The following is a 17,417-nucleotide window of genomic DNA, read 5'->3' as shown; positions in this document are numbered from 1 at the left end:
AAGGCCAACCAACGTGGCCACTTCGTCCCTTTTTTCCCGGCCGTTGGATCAGACACACACGGTTCAGATCGGACGAATCCCGATTATTTTGCAAAAAAGTCCTCAGACTTCACAGAAATCAACCCACGGTCCCTTCTCTCTCTTCCTCTTTACCCGTATCCTCCTCAACATCGCCGCCGCCGCCGCCTTGCGAGCCCGCCGTCGTGCCCTCCGCCTGCCGGTCCGCCCGCCGGCCTCCGCCCTTCGCCTCCCTCCTCGAGCTACGCCGCCGCTCGAGCCTTCGACTAGCCGCGACGTCCCGGCGCCTCGCGAGCCCGTCGTCGCGCCCTCCGCCTGCCGCTCCCGGCTCGCCCAGCGGACTGCTGGCTCGCTTTACTCCTCTTCCGCGCGGCGCCCCAGTGCGCAGAGACGGAAACTGGGGCGTGCGCAGCTAGCCAGGCGTTCGCCCCAGGCCCGCGCGCGGCCAGGCCAAGGCCACGGCGCGGCGGCTCCCGCGAGCCGGCGGAGGCTAACCACCGAACAGCCGCGCCAATCCGACGGGCCTCCCTCGGCCCCGCGGCCCGGCATTGCTCCTCAGCCTGGGATCACCTGGGCCATGCTCTTGCGCCGCCGGCAGCTGCCTCGTCTGGGACGCGGCTCGCCCTCCACTTGGCCGCCGGCCCTCCTCCTGGACTCAGATTGCGTGACTTGCGTGTGGCATGTCAAGCCCGACCACATGTGCCGCATGTCAAGCCTTGACATGCGGCACATCTGGTCGGTGGAAAACGAATCGGACGATGCTGAGCCGGCCGTCCGCAGAAATCCGTTTTCCACGCCGCTTCTGCCCTGAGCCTCCGTTTTGGATGCCGCTCGCGACAAAACAGAGCGCCCCGAACCTCCGTTTTCTTGCCGGCACTCCCAATCACCCAGCTGCTGGGCGCGTCGCCGCCGCGGGAGACCGCCGGCTCGCGGACGTCCCCTGCTCGCCCCTGTCTCCCCGCTCCTCCCGAACAGTCCCGTCATTCCTGTTGCCCCCAAATCCCGCTCGCCGCCGGCGCAGTCCGCCATGCCCGGCGCCCGTTGCAGCCTGCTCGAAAGGCGCGCTGGCTCTGCCGCGCGTGGCAGCTCGCGGCCGGTTGCCGAGCTTGCATCCGCGCCGAGGTAGGCGTGGAGGTCCCAGGTGGCCGGCTGGTGAGCCACATGGGTGGTGGTGGCCATGGCGACGTACAATGGAGATTACAGTTTGCAGATTTGGAACCTGACTAGCACGCTAACATTTTGTCTTAAACTTGATGCCATCGTTGTTTGGAAGTACTGAAATAGAATTGGTAGTGTTTGGCATTATGAGAGTTGGGTGAATTGTGTCATGAAGAAAAGGTCTCACGTATGACTCTCTGTAAATTGAATTGGTTGTATGACTCATGTATGTTATAATGAAATTGACTTTTGTGAATGAATGAATTAGTAACTCGTGTGATGCTATTTTCTAAAAAAAATTGACAGCATGTCCCCATAAATGGTGGATGGATTGATGAAAAATTGCAGCATATATAATAACTGGGAGCATTCAGACAGCATAGAACTTTAAAACAGCCATATAGAAGTTTTAGGAGCATATATAATGATTGGGAGATAAGTTAGCCCAATTCACTAAGTGTAGGCCATATTCACTTGTACAATTTGCCCACAAAATCTATTAGTTAGCCCATTCCAAAATACTAAATTGAGGACCACAAAATGCTATAGTTAGTCATGCCTAACTATCCTGTCCAAAAGCAAAAGCCATCAAACCACCCTCTCCAAAAGCCATATAACCACCTTGCAAATGCTAGAACAGATCGTGGTCACAGAGAATATCATCATCATAAGTTGGTGCTGCCACAAGTTGGGTAAAATTGCTAATGATATTGTATTGTTCAACCTCCACAGTTATTTCTTTGTGGCTGCCATCAGCCTTCATTTCTACGTGTGGCTGGGAACCATCATTTTTCTTTTGTTGCTGCAAATAAAAAGTCAATTCATTACTTAAGCAATCCAAGTTCTAGTTCTCATGGAGATGAGCAGATCATATATTATACCTTTACTCCTTTTTTTGTTGATATTGCAGATTTAGGATTCTTGCGCTTCTTCTTGCGTAGCTTATCAATCCAAGTTGTAGTTCTTCTTGACTTGTTTGACTGAACTTCCTTCTTCTTTAGTTGTGCAGCACTAAGCAAATCCTCTCTTTGCTGCACATTTGGGTCAATATTTTCTTTGTCCTCACAGGGCTCATTTGTAGCACCAGAAGATAGTAAACTGAGTTTCTCCTCAAGCTGTGTAGAAAGGCAATCAAGTGCATTTTCTAACAGTACACAACATTCTGGAGAGCTGGCTACTTTATGTGCCAAATTATGAAACTTATGAGACAACCTTGTACCGTATTTGAGATTCCAATTTTGGATTTGCTACCACATTCCTTCTTTGCCTATCTTGTATATTTCCATTGCGTGCCTCTCTAGTCCATCTCTTTAAGATATAATGTGGTGGCAATTTCTTTATATTCATTAGATCAAGAACTTTCAGACCATGTGCACATAATATTCCTGCCCTTTCAAACATTCTACAACTACATGAAGCTTTTTGGTTTAGAGGATCACCGATCACTGTGTACTCCAGCTCAGAACTTACCTCACCAAGCAAATTCCCAACAGCAACAGTATATTTGTGTTCCCCATCCAAAGCTCTAGCACACGCAGCCATGGATCTTTCATATTCGCTTTGGAAAGCTTCAAAAATAATAGGAGTGTACACTTCGCTTGCTTGAACCAACATAGGTGTGCACATTAGTCTTCTTGGTACCTTCTTCTTTGCCTCAAATTCAGACTCTAGTTCCTTATCTCTTTTCTCCTGCACTGACCTCTCAAAATGATTCAGAAATCGAATGATATCAAAATCTGATTTCAAATGGTTCTTCAATGCATTGTTGAAACTCTCACTTAGCTGTGTACTTTTCACTCCTAAACTGAAGACATCTCTCATATAACATTCAGCCCATTTCTCTTTGACCTTGTAGATGCTATTTAACTAAGTTTGCTTATGAACTTTGGATCTCGTAATCTGAAATGCTTCTTCAAATGATGCCTCATCTTCGTGGCCAAACATACAAGCACTAAAATCATAAAGAATATGCGATTCCTCTTCACCTTCGTCTTCCTGTTCACCTTCATCTTTCTCTTCGCCTTCATCTTCCTCTGTATCCTTCACTGGAGATAAATGCTTGACATCATTCTGCATTATGTGAAAGGTGCATAGTCCATGATATGATTCTGTGAATACTATCTTTATGGCTTTTTCCATTGCTGCATCTTGATCCGTGTAAATAGTTGTAGGTTGTTTTCTATTATGTGCAGCTACAAAAGTCTCAAACAACCATGTAAATGACGCTTCTGTTTCATCAAATAGAAATGCAGCACTAAAAATAGTGGTTTCTCTAAATTGATTGATCCCAAGAAAAACATCAAAAGACCTATATTCTTTGTTTGTCCCAAAAGTTGTGTCAAATGTTACAACATCACCAAAGTGTGCATAGTCGAGGACCATCTTAGCGTCAGCTCAGAATATGTTGGTAATGTGCTCCTCACAATCCAGCTGCAAAGCATATTGGAAAGATGGATTCTCAGCAATTTTATCATGAAAATACTTCAACATACTACCTGCCTATTTAAAAGCCAGTTCCCTCTGATGTCTGCTTTGCAAATAATTTTTGCGGTCACGGCAAGTGTAGCTAAGGTTAAATGGTCCACCAACTTAACGAGTGGCCAACTCATGGGCAGCTTTTGACCTAATACCAGAATCATCAGCTGTTTCTATTTCAAAAGCTTGAAGTTATGAAATTTTCCGTTGTGATTTCATCAAGTGGAAGGTCTCTGGTAAGTGGAGTGGGTGGTTATGTTCAAGCACAACATTAGTGACTTCATAATTTCCTGCACCTCGATCCAATGTAATAACCATCCGAGCTTTGCAATTGGTTCTAGTTTCAGCTCTAAAAAACTTTGGCACATGATCTGTTAGCTTTTTTGGTCGATGACCTTCATTGGAACAAACATATATGCATGAAGTCACTTTACCATCCATTTTGCTTACATTTGTGCACCTTTTTCTCACATCAAAGCCAGTACAGCCGCCATATGCCACCCAAAAGAGCCAACCCTCGTCTGGATCTTTGAACCTCAAACCAACTTGAGGAATCTTTCTATTAATTTCTGTCATTGCCTTCCACAGCAATGAATTGTGCAGTACTCAAATTTCTGAAAAACAAAACAAAACTGCAATAATAAAAAATTGCAATAATCTGAAAGTAAAGATTGCTAAAAGCATTTTCAATATTTCCCTAAAGACTAACATCCATTAATCGAATTTTAGCATTCAATATTTCTTCTATTTAAAACTAACTTTTATTAACTGAATTTTGCAAAGCGGTCGCTCCTCACATCAGCCTATAAAGGAAAACATGTGTTGTAGAGCTTTGATTTCTCACAGACCAACATCGTACCTCTCCCGTGATGGCTCTCCACCTGCAGATGCTCCCAAGTTGGCCCTTTATCCCAGCTCCTCGCGGCAGCCCCGTGGCCACCCTCCTCCCCTGTCGCTGCGGCAGCCTGGTCGGGCGTCCCTTGCCGACAACTCCCTGCTGCAGCCCGGACGTCCCTGCAGCCCCAGTGGCCACCTCGCTCCTCCACGCCCGCCTCCGCGCGAATGCAGGCCCGGCGTGGAGGCCACCGGTCACCGGCCTCCATGTGCGGCAGGGCCGGCGTGCCCCACGCTGCAACGAGCGATAAGCCCGGCAAACTGCGCTGACTGGGGGGGGGGGGGGCAGCAGGAGCGGCAGGATTGTGGGGGGAGAAGAGCGACGAGACTGGGGCGAGCAGGGGACGTGCGCGTCTCGGCGGCCTCCCGCAGCGACGACAGGCCAGCGGGGTGGGGGATTTGGCGCGGGGCACCCTGATTTGGCGCGAGCGGCGTCCAAAACGGAGGTGCAGGGCGCGAGCGGCGTGGAAAACGGATTTCTGCGGACGACCGGCTCATCATCGTCCGATTCGTTTTCCACCGACCAGATGTGCCGCATGTCACGGCTTGACATGCCACACGCAAGTCACGCAATTTGAGTCCCCTCCTCCTCTCTGCCGCGCTCCGCTCTACGCCTGCCGCACCGCTCGCTCCTCCCTCTCCACCTGCAGCACGGTCCGCTGCCATCTGCCGCTTGCCTGCCCGCCGGCCACCGACCTGCACTCGCCCGACGCGTTGCCGCTGCCCGCTCTTCCTGCCGTAGTCTCCACCTCCCGTCGCTCTTCCACTCCTCATCTCCCTTTCCCTTCCCTCCCTGCTTTCCTCCCCATCGCCTACCCCCATCTGGTTCCTCCGGCGAGCTCGACAGCCCGCGACCCACGCCGTATGTCCTCTTCACTCACCATGGTTGCTCCTCCACCTGACGATCCCCCTCAGCTCCTCGCACACGTCGCCTTCACCGGCTGGGCTACTGCCGTTTCTCCATCTCGCTCCCACGCTATGGTGGCGCCATGGCAGCTCCCTCTGCCCCTCCTTGACCAAGTCTCGACCTAAATAGATTATGATGAGAAAGAACGAACCTTGATCTGGTCTGGGACGTACAAAAGAAAGAGCATTCAGAAGGTGTAACCAGACCTTGATCTGCTATGGGAGCGTGAAAAAGGAGCCTTCAGAATATGCCAGAGCCATCCAGACACAATATGCATATCCAGGAACACTCACAGCTTCTCCCAGGAATCTGGGATCATACATTAGCTACCCTCGGAATGTATTTCTTGACAAATGGTGAAGTAGCGGCTTAGTTCCTGTAACATCCCCAAAAAAATCACCTAAATAAATTACTCGAAATCATTTCAAAATTTTGGTTCGTCGTTGAGATCCCCAAATCCCCCCGGAACCCTCTCCATCAAATCTCTGTCCCGACATCCGAATCCAATCGCTGTCCCGTCTCCCTGTCCTCCCCCGGCCCGTTCCGCGCGTCACGCCCGACCGGCGCGCGTGCGCGTCCAGTCGCGATCACCGCCGCGATTTCCGCCATCTCTATGTCTCTCTCTCCCTTTTTCCCTTTTTTCTTTTTCCTTTTTCCTTTTTTTTCTTTTACTTCCCTCCTTCTTTCTCCTCCTTGCTCTGCCTGCGCACGCTCGGCCCCCGGCTCCCTGTCCTGCACGCGCGGGCCCGAGCACGCCTCCACGCGCTCGACGCCGGCCGCCCCCTGCCACCCCGCCTCGTGTAACATCCCAAAAATCCGCTAAGTTAAATCATACGATAATTAGTTTCAAATCGAGTGTTCGTCGTAGAGCTCAAAGTTTCCCTTTTTTTTCAGAACTCTCTCTTTTTCCGCCCGATCTCCCGATCCCTGTTGAACCCAACCCCGACAGCCAAATCCACCGCCCTATTTCTCCCTCGACCCGCGCATCGCGCTCACGCGCGCCCAGGCGCCGCGCGTGGCCGACCGAGCACCGGTTCCGGCGCGAATCCGTCTCCCTCCCCCCCCTTTTTCTCTCTCCCCCCTTTCCTTTTTCTTTTCTTCTTTTCTTTTCCTCTCTCCTTCCTTCTCTCTACCTTCTCCCCTGTTGCGCGCCCGGCCCGCACTCCCTCCTCCTCTCCCGTGCCGCACGCCCGAGCGCCACTCCCCGCTCCGGCCTGCTCCTGCCCGCGCGCGCTCGCCCCGCTCCCGCACCCCCGATCGCTGCTCGCCACGCCGCCCAGCCGCGCACGCACCGGCGCAGCACCTCCTACCCGCGCGCACCTCGCACATGCGCACGAGCCGCGACGCCGCCACGCGCACGCGCACACGGGCTAGCCGCTCACACGGCAACGCCAGGCCGCTGCTCGCCGCGCAGCGCGCCGTTGCTCCCCTGCCCCACTGCGCACGCACACTCACCACTCCACGCGCTCACGCACACCGCGACACACCGGCCCGCGACGGGACCGCACGCTGCCGCCGACACCACGCCGTGCCGCCCACCGTCGAGCCCCACCTCGCTGCAGCCTTCTCGCCGGTCAAGCCCGCCTCGTTGCTGCCGCTTCAACGCCGACGTCGCCTCAGCTACAAGCTTGCTGCTGTTCGTGTTGACGCCGAGCGGCCGCGGCCACAGTCGCCGGGAGTGAAGGCGCCACCGGCCGAGCTCGACTTCTCCGCCTATAAAAGGCACCCCAGACCGCCCTCGATCGCCATCCCAAGCTCGCCAAAGCCATCCTGCTCACCTTCTTCCTCGCTCCTCTATTTTCTCCACGAACAGAGCCACAGACTCTTCGTCGATCTCTTGATCTCTCCAACCAGGCCACCTTGGTTCAATTCCTCTCGAGGTAAGCACCTCCACACCATGCTAGACCATCCCCAACCCACAGCCTCCCCTCTCCATTCCACCAGTGAGCTCCCCACGAGCTCGCAGGCCGCCATCCATGGCCGCCCGTGGCCGACCACCTTCCACCCGCTCACCCATGCCCGGAGCCACCAAAGTGGAACCCCCTCTCCCTCCTCTCTCTTCCCATGCCCTCAGATTCGAGAACCGTGGCTAGAAATGACGTTCTGGAAAAGCTCCGAGAGCTTGAGCCTGCTGCCATGGCGTTGTGGCAGAAAAGAGGATCGCGAGCTGTGCTGTTGTCTCCTCTGCTCCCCTAAGCATGTGTCGGCATATTTCTATCTGAGTTAAAATCAATGTTGGGCCGTCCAGCCCAAAGGAATCACTCACGCCACACAGCCCACGCGGCACCTAAATCAATATTGTTTTCTATTTTCGGAATAAATAATACCCAATCTTATACCTATAATATCTCACCCATCCAAACTCCGATTTAAGTGATTTTTCTTTTTAAATTCCTATAAAATCATATACTATCCATTCATCCCATTTTCATCTCTTCTTGAACCCTGGTTTAGCCCTTAAACACCTCTTTAATCTATCAATTCATGCGCCAAAAATCCTCCAATTATTCTGAAACTCGACCACACCATTCCCAATAATATTTGAGCCGATGCTATCCAATAAGCCCCTAAAAATATTACTCCTACCTCCATATCTTAATTATTTCCGACTCGAGCTCAACGATAAAATTTTTATTTCTTTTTCTTGATTATGTGTTTGTTTGTATGCGTCGTAGACCGCGGTGTGAACGAAGGAGAGCCCGTCGACGAGCAGTACTGCGAGCAAGGGAACGAGGACCAGTTCCGCGACCCCGAGCCCGAAGGACAGGACCTTCCCGAAGGCTACGAAGACGGCAAGTTCAATCCCATCCTTTGATGCATGTTTCTGTCCTAGTTTTTATAAACACAACCCAATGGACTGCTTTATAAAATTTCATATGTTTTGCTTACATGAAAACACGGTTGGATAGCTACCCCTTGATTTGTATTGACCATTCCTTGACCACCTAGATTAATGTCTGATTTTGCTTGGACGTTAATCGATACTAGAACGCTTAGAACTTTACTCATAAAACTACTTGTTTTTATAAAGAAAATGTGTGCGTGTGGGATGAGATAAATGTGGTGTTTTCGTAAAGAAAGTTTAGACGGGATGGATGGCATTTCTACGGATTTGCCACTTGGTGTGCTCGTGCCATTATGGCAGGGCAAAGGAGGGAGATATTCATCTTGTCGTGTCTAAGGACCGAGTTGGTGTGTCATCTCACCTAACTCCACTATCGTGCAAACCACTCGACCGTTGAATGGGCAACGGCGTAGCATAAATCCCACTAGTTAATTTGATAGCCATCAGGAGAGCTGAGAGCAACGGGTGACTAAGGAGAAGGGATAAGCCCCGAGTGACTTATGCCCGGTTATACCTAAGTGAACGGTCGATGACCCCTTGGTGCATCCCGTGATGGCTAGTCAGGCTTAGCTATGGTGGGTAAAGGCTATGTTAGGATCTACACCGACACGACGGTGTCCGAGTTGTGGTATCCTACTTGTGGGTAAAGTTGCACACCTCTGCAGAGTTAAAAGCTATTCGAATAGCCGTGCCCACGGTATTGGGCGAGTTACGGTGTGGTCACATAACTAGTGTTTCATTGGGATGGGCTGGTGTGAGTTGTTTTGGAATTGTGTCCGGCAGTTGTGCCGTGTGCTACGACGGACGGGGGGTTCGGTAGCAGTTTAAAACTTGAACTCCGTGTTACTCAATACAAAAACTGATTTTCTAAAAGGTTTTCTGTTAAATAAACCCCTGCATAAAATATCTCTTTTCCTGTAAATTAAACAGTAACCTTATCCTTGATTTACCTGTGCATATTATTCTGATATAACCCCCTCCGGGGGTGTGGTTGGACTTGCTGAGTACATTTGTACTCACCCCACTCTTACTTTTTACAGAAGAAGACCCAGACTTCGTACCAGACGACGCCGAGTAGGGTTATCGTTCTACACCCAACCTTGCCTGTGGAACCGGCCCTGTCGAGATGCCTCCGCTGTCGCAATACTCTGAGCCCGTGCTAGACCCCATGTGGTTTGCGATCTGGTGTTATGTCGTAGCTTGGTTAATTATTATTATTACCTGTATCGAGTGTCCTCTAAGGTTTGTACGGTTTTGAACCATCTGATGTAATAAATGTGGCATCAGCCTCTTGGGACTGGTGTTTTGTATCACATTTAAGTCTTCTCTTATGAGGGGACGCTTCAGGTGGTATCAGAGCCGTAGGTTGGCCGTAGGACGTGACCCTAGGAGCGAAACCCTGTTTTAGGCCTTTCCATACTAGGTTTATTCCTTAATCCTTTTTCCACACAAGCACTCACCTCTGGTTCTTGCCCTGTTCCAGATGGCTGATAATGGATGGATCGGCGGAATCTGTTTCGCAGAGCCCGGCCTTCCTAAGTTGTTGATACTCAGCCTGGAACGCATCGGAGTTGTGGATCCGCCAGAGTTTCTTTACCGGGAGTACGACTCCAAGAGCACTCTTTGGTGTGACCTGATGATCTTCATAGCAAGAAGCACCCGCTACCCTGATGTGGACCCTTGGTTCATCTCCACTATTGGATTCCGTTTCCCGGATACCTATCGGAAAGCCGCCCGTAAAGCCCTGCGACGGCTCCAAGTGATCTACAAACATCACCTTCAGCGGACTCCTATGGGATTCTTCCCGCCATCTGAAGGAAGAGGACGCACCTGGATCGCCCGGATGAGAGGACTCGGAAGGGAAGAAGAAGACCTGGAAGACACAGTATCCCACCTATCCATCTATCTCACCGGCCTGGATGAGCTCTACCGCGAGCAAGCAGCACAACTAAAGCAACAAGTCCACAGAGCAGAAAAGGCAACCCAGGAGCTGGATGAACAACGGACAAGAACCGTACACGCCGAGTATTCCCTAGCCGCCCTCCAAGTCCAAATGGAAGAAAAAGAGGCAGAACTGGAGGAGCAGCGGGCAAGGGCCATACGTGCCGAGAATTCGCTAGCCGCTCTCCAAGCTCGGATGCAGAGGTACGAGGCTCGCTGGGGAATAGGTGGATGGATAGAGGAAGACGAAGAAGAAGAATCCGAAGAGGCTCAATGGGATGTAGGCATTCAGACCGAAGAAGAAGAACCCGAAGAAACCCATTGGGACATAGGCACTCAGACTGAAGAAGAAGAACCCGAAGAAACCCACTGGGATAAAGGAACTTAGACCGAGGATGATATGATGGATCAATATCTCCCACTGAAGAAGCGCCCCCTTAGGATCGAGGAAGAATCCCCATGATAGGAGTAGCACCCAAGCTAGAACCTTTGCCCTTAATAATCGTGTACCCATGAAGTTGTACCCCACCATGTTGCAATAATAAATATCATCCACTCTCTTGTGTACCTCAAATATTTGTGCAAGTTTTCACCCTATCTTTGTTTTCAGATGGCTGAGGAAGGATGGACCCAGGGCGATTGCCAAGCTGCACCTGGCTTCCCCAGCCTCTTGATCAACGCCATGGAAAGCCTTGGCGTCATGGAACACCCAAGGTACTACAGCAGAGAGTACGAGCACCATGGCACTCTCCGCTGCAGGGTGATCCTGGTCATCGCCAGGAGTGATCGCTACCCCGACATCCAGTCATGGCGAGTGACCACTACCGGGTTTAGGCACCAGGACACCTATCCCCTAGCCGTCAGGAAAGCACTTCGTTACCTGTGACGGATTTTCGAAAGACACCTCGCTCCCACACCAATGAGGTTCTTCCCACCAGCCATCAGAACTCCAGTTTGGGAAGCCCGAATGAGAAGTCTGGAACAGCGGCCGGCCCTCCCCATGTGCGCCTGCCCGAGCCATCTTGTCATCCTGAGCTGGCCTCGCCGCCCGCGCGCCGCTCTGCGACGCTCGCAAGTGGCCAAACACCATTAAAGGTGCCCGCGAAGCTCGCTGGCCGACCAACCCGCGGCCACCGCCCCACCGCTCCCCCACCGCCTTACTCGGCCTATAAAAAGGCCCCCGTGCCACTCCCCCAGCTCCACAACCACCTCCACCGCCACGCGCCCTCCTCCTCTGCGCAGCAGCACCGCCGCCCGAGCAAGCTCTGCTCGCCACCGCCCTCCCTCGTGGCTAGCACGCTCCGCTACACCCCAGCCCATGGTGAGTGAGGGAAAAGGATCCCACCGTCGCCCTCTTTCTTTTCCCCTAGCCCCGGCCGCCGCCAGGCCCTGCAGCGCCGCCGCCGCACCAGCCAGGGCCGCCCGCCGCCATGGCTACCCTCCCTGCAGGGCCCCTCCTCCGAAATTGAGGAGGGGGTCCATTCCCCGTGCGCCCGTCCTCCTTTCCCCCTCCTTCTCGGCCGCCGCCGTGCCTCGGACGGCCGGCAAGGGCCGCCGCCGCCCCCTCACGTGCCCTCCCCTGTTTCCCGGTCGTGAGGAAGAAGAGAAGGGCAAATATGCCCAAAGCCCCTGCACTATTTCCTTTTTATTTAAGAATCCCTCCACTCTCTAGTTCTTTTACAAAAGAAACCCTTCCAAATTTCCTATTCACAAATAAACCCTCCACCATATAAACGTATTTATAAATAAATCCCTACCCTTTTCCAGAATAGCCCAAATATTTCCCAAAATTCAAATCAAGTCCTTTCGCTAATTGCAAACAAGTCACTAGATCCTTATTTAGCCCTAAACCCCTCTCTGACCTATCATTTCATGCGCCAAACAATGTCCGATCGACCTGAAACTTTACCACGCCATTCCTAATACACTTTTGGCCATGCCATTAGAAAACCGCCCAAAAATATTACTCCTATCCCCATATCTTAATTGTTTCCGATTCGAGCTCAGCGATAAAATCTTTATTTCTTTTTCCTGATTGTGTGCTTGCTTGTGTGCGTCGTAGATCACGATGTGAACGAGGGAGAACCTGTAGACGAGTAGTACTACGAATAAGTGAACGAGGACCAGTTCTGCGACCCCGAACCCGAAGGACAGTACCTCGATCAAGACTTCCCGGAAGGCTTTGAAGACAGCAAGTTCAATCCCGCCCTTTGATGCATATTTTGTCCTAGTTTTTATAAACACAACCTATTGGCCTATTTTATAAAACTGCATATATTTTGTCTGCTGAAAACATAGTTGGATAGCCACCCCTTGATTGTTATAACTATTCCTTGACCACCTAGATTAATGTCTGAATGTGATTTGTTTGGACGTTAATCGCTGCTAGAACGCTTAGGACCTTAAACAGGACCTTAAACACGATACAACTTGTTTTATAAAGGGAAAATGTGTGAGTGTGTGGGAAGAAAAAAATGTGGAATTTCGAAAGATGAGTTTAGATGGGATGGATGGCACTTCTGTGTGAATTGCCGAATGGTGTGCTTGTGCAAGGAAGGGAGATATCCATCTTGTCACAATTAAGGACCGAGTTGGTGTGTCATCTTGCCTAACTCCACTATCGTGCAAACCACACGACCGTTGTATGGGCAACGGCTTAGCATAAACCCCACTAGTTAGTCTGATAGCCATCAGAAGAGCTGAGAGCAACGAGTGACCAAAGAGAAGGGTTAAGCTCTGTGTAACTGATGCCCCGGTTAAACCTCGGTGATAGGTCGATGACCCCTTGGTGGATCCCTGTGTAACTAAGGTGGGTAATGGCTTTGTTGGGATCTGCACCGACACTAAGGTGATTGTGCTATGGTACCCCACTTGTGGGTAAAGTTGCACACCTCTGCAGAGTTAAAACCTATTCGAATAGCCATGCCCACGGTACTGGGCGAGTTACGGTTTGGTCACACAACTAGTGTTTCTTCTGAGAATGGATGGGTTGGCATGAGTTATTTTGGAAAAGTGTCCGGCAGCTATGCCGTGTGCTACGGCGGATGAGGAGTCCGGTAGCAACTTAAAACTGGAATCATGTGTGGATCAACCCTACGTGTTACTCAGTGAAAGATAATTGCTTTTGAAAACCCCTTTCTATCAAATAAACCCCTGCATAAAAATTAGCTTTCCGCAAATTAAACCCTAGCCTTATCTTTGGTTTATCCTGTGCATTATATTCTGTTTGCCAAACACAAACCTCAAACTTTTAATCCTAATCCTACAGTTTGCCAGTTTTCTGAGATCCACCATTATCAGCAAAATAATTTCAGCTTTGATGACTGCCATTTCAGAACAAAGTGTTTTCAACAATAATTGTGTGCTGATATCTTCGGATTCAGTCCATCCTGATTACATTCTAAATGATAATCTTTCCAACTTTAACAATACCACTGCATATTGGATTGATGGTACAAGGCGTGACTTGTCTTAATTAATGCATCCAGAAACATCTGAATAATTTTTGCTTAGTAGTTAGTCCAGTATTTTCAATGTAAAATAGGACATGCACTAAATATTTGTGGACTTGCTCTCATCACACCAAAGCTCCTCGAGTCTAGTTGGTTAGAGGAGCTGAGGTATGGTCGCCCTCGTAAGGTCGCGAGTTCAAATACCAACTGGGACGAATTTCCGCTTGTGGGCAAAAAAAATCCCCCTCGCTGTGCTCGCCGCAAGGCTTGGCCCTCTCGGGCATGGGCCAGGGTTCGGGGAGTTTTTCCGCGGCCAGGTGAAGCCGTGTTACTTCCTCTTAATGAAAAACGGTGGGTGCCGTCCCCCGGCCGTGTTTTTTTTTTTGCTCTCATCACAGCATGCATCTTATGGGACTTTTAATGTTCAATCATTTCAACTCCAACAGTTCAAAGCAGATGCCTTAAGTTTGGCAAATATCTTCTTTGAAAACCACAAGAGAACACTGCATTAATAGTTAAGGTACTTTTTGCTCAAGTTTTTTTTTCTTCCTACTAAGATTACTGTTTTCCTAGGATGCTATGCATTATACTTTGCTCTGACAGACTCAACTGCTGCATTAGCAGATATCCAAATTGGTCTGATTTAAATGGTTTCAAAAAAATACTATATGCTTACAAGATGAAAACTATGTGTTAGTAAGCAAAAGAGGGGTAAAAAATATTATATGGGTTCAAACAAAATCCTAAAATAACAGCCACAGGTCCCCGCTTTGGCTCTAGCGATCGCAGACGGGTTTTCGCTCCGCTTGGCCGCTGCTGCCGGCGACGCGACGCAATAAGCAGGCGTTGGCAAGTTGTGCCTGCTGCTGCAGTTCATCGACAAGCGCTTCCAGTCTATCCACGACCTCAGTCCTCACCATCGGCGTCGAGTTCGGGCGCGGATGACCACCATCGAGCTCCAGATTTGGGACACGGTGTGTATGCCTCCCTTTCTCTCCGCCCTCTGCTGCTACTTTCCTTTGTTCGTTGGTAGCAGCAGCCGCCTCCTCACGCCATGTCTTCACTGCCGTGGGGAAGAAATTGAGCGTCGCCGCCACCATAAAGAAGGCAAGCACTCAGCGCCCACCACATGCTCGACCAAATGCTTACAAGGTTCAGCTCTGTTAAGTATAAAACCGAGTTCAAATAGAACAAGTAGTTATGTCAAATATAGAAATACATGTGGTACGAAGATTATAACAAAACGGTTGTCGTGTGATTTGTTAACAAACTGCAGGACCACCAATGAGGGGAACCCAGCACAAGTCACGAGATAAAAGGAACGATCTAACAAAATGGGGCATTCATCTACTGCATGATTTTCAGGGATGAATAATGATTAGTGGAAAAAATAGTGTGTGAGAAAAGGAGAGAATGAAACCTGCTGCATCTCTTCATCTGGATCACTCATTGGTTCAACCCATGCAACTGTTACATTTAGACATCTGCCAAAAATACCTTGACTTGAAAGCTTTCTATATGACTATATCTAGCTCCTTCAACTGGTTGTGCATCACGTTTGAATGCTCCTTGATGTGGATCTGTAGCGGTTTGGTCCTTCCTTCTCTCTGTGTTTGCTGCGTTTAACAAAGGATCATACTCTGATCTACAACTCATTTGTATATCAAAGTGGATTGGTCTAGCAACTGTAGAAGTAGGACCTAGGTAGCAGGATTAACTTCTAGCTTACCTCCTGGAAGTTTACTTTCCTGTCAGTTGATGCTAACTTGTATTTCCTTTACTGTAGACTGCATCTAAAAACTGATTGCTTCTTGGTGTGATAATATGTGAATGATTATTTTTGCCTATGCCATTTTGTATTTCAGGCTATCATCCCATCGTCATGACAGGTCAAACAAGGATGATGATGAATTGGAGAGTACGAAGAAGGACAAGGACACTAAAGCTCACCTGGACGACGCTTGTCTTTGCACCTACAGCCTTGCTGGCAGCCAAATATATGATCTGGTACTGCTGGTACCTTCCTGAGCTCATGATATGAGTTGTTTTCAACAATACACATATCACATATTTGATAGTTAATATTTCACATTTCTGCTGGAGATTGTTTTACTACTCCTAGGATATATCCTACCATTTCTGCTTGCCTGATTAATCATGTACTTGACCGGTCGAGTATGATCGCAAACTGGTATGTAGGATGTCCAATTGTTGTGGCATAATTTTTTTCCATGATGAAAACCTTGCGGCTTGCTGAGCTCTAAAGTTGCAATATAATGGATATTCCTTGTTCTTTGTCAGTCGCCCCACCCCAGTGAAATTCGTGTTAGCTAAACATTCTCACATTAGGCCAATTTTCAGTTCGAGCTACTGTTATATGAAATGGCCACATGACCACATGGATCATCGATCCGATCTGATGCGATTATCTTTTAACATTACAAGCAGGCCAAAAATCATTCAGATCCATAACTAGATCATACTATAGAGGGGGGCGCTGGTGCTCTTTTGGTCTACGATATCACCAGGTAATTACATCCCAAAGTTTGCTTGGGCAGTCTTTTTATACTCACCTAAATCATGCTGATAGTACCATTGGAATCCATGTTGGATTGATTCCACAAGGAAGACTTTCAATCACCTCGCGAGCTGTGTGGAGGATGTGAGGCAGCACGCCAACGGCAACATGACGATAATGCTGATTGGGAACAAATGTGATCTGTCTCACAGGCGTGCAATGAGCTATGACGAAGGCGTTCAGTTTGCAAACGAACATGGCCTGATCTTCATGGAGGCATCTGCAAAAACTGCACAGAACATCGGAGGTCATGCTTGGTTCTGGTGTGTTGGACATATGTGCAGTTAAGAACATTCAAAATTTTCTCATCTGGATATTTAAATGCAGGCATTTGTTAAGACTGCTGCAGCAATCTACAAGAAAATTTCATTACTTTTCCTCTGCTTAGGAAAAAACATAATGAGCCCCTTTGATGTTACTTTAAGCATCATTTACGCATATACTCATGTACCTTCTGACTTCTGTTCCATGTTTACTACATATGGATTGAAATCTTACGAGGTCCATCGAAGCATAAGTCTCTACTTCCCATCTTGTACAAAGCTCATCCTCTTTTCCCAAGAGCCTTTATATATGGAAAGGTTGGAGTAATGATAACCAAACATAGAAACTCGAACCTAAAGACCTTACACTCATTTAGTTTCTATAATTAATGTCACCAGCATATATCTTGCACATATTTGTCAAGATACAAGCATTCATGAGATATTTCTACAATTGGAATTACTTTACAAAGCTTTATTTGTCTCATGTTCGTATATGATATCAGTACTTTTTTCATGCAATGAATCCTGTCACAAATATAATATTTCTCTATTTCAATCATTTGATCTATTCCATCATACATTGATACATATGGTTAAGATTTTTGAATCACTCTGCTTGAAGTCGGATGTTGTGGTCTACTCTGAATGATGACACTGTGGAGAATCATGCTTGCTGATCAATACTCTTAAATATACCAAGCATGGTTGTAACACCTAAAATTGTCTTATCAGAAATCATGCAATCAGTAAAGATAAAAGATTAGAAATGATGAGAGCAGTCTGAAAATCTGAAACAATAAATATTCTATGCACGAGCTAAAGTCCGCATCAACTACAAACATATGATGCGAAATACAGCCGACACACTGGCCATACGCGGCAA

General features: G+C 48.8%; 1 long non-coding RNA gene and 1 pseudogene across 1 annotated transcript; one reads left to right on the top strand and one right to left on the bottom strand.

Annotated features, from left to right (window-relative positions):
* Positions 1–1,575: 1,575 nt before the first annotated feature.
* On the bottom strand, positions 1,576–3,447 carry LOC120696227. The gene is made up of 2 exons (XR_005684040.1): positions 2,058–3,447; positions 1,576–1,978 (listed from the first exon to the last, which is right to left on the bottom strand). It is a non-coding gene; the product is annotated as an uncharacterized LOC120696227 (long non-coding RNA).
* Positions 3,448–6,779: 3,332 nt separating this feature from the next.
* On the top strand, positions 6,780–16,865 carry LOC120695582 (annotated as a pseudogene).
* The last annotated feature ends 552 nt before the right edge of the window (positions 16,866–17,417 follow it).

The sequence above is a fragment of the Panicum virgatum genome, chromosome 2K (genome assembly GCF_016808335.1).
Source record: "Panicum virgatum strain AP13 chromosome 2K, P.virgatum_v5, whole genome shotgun sequence".
In the NCBI taxonomy this organism is placed as follows: domain Eukaryota; kingdom Viridiplantae; phylum Streptophyta; class Magnoliopsida; order Poales; family Poaceae; genus Panicum; species Panicum virgatum.
Note: the sequence above shows the minus strand (reverse complement) of the source record. Positions and strands in the feature narration are given on the sequence as shown.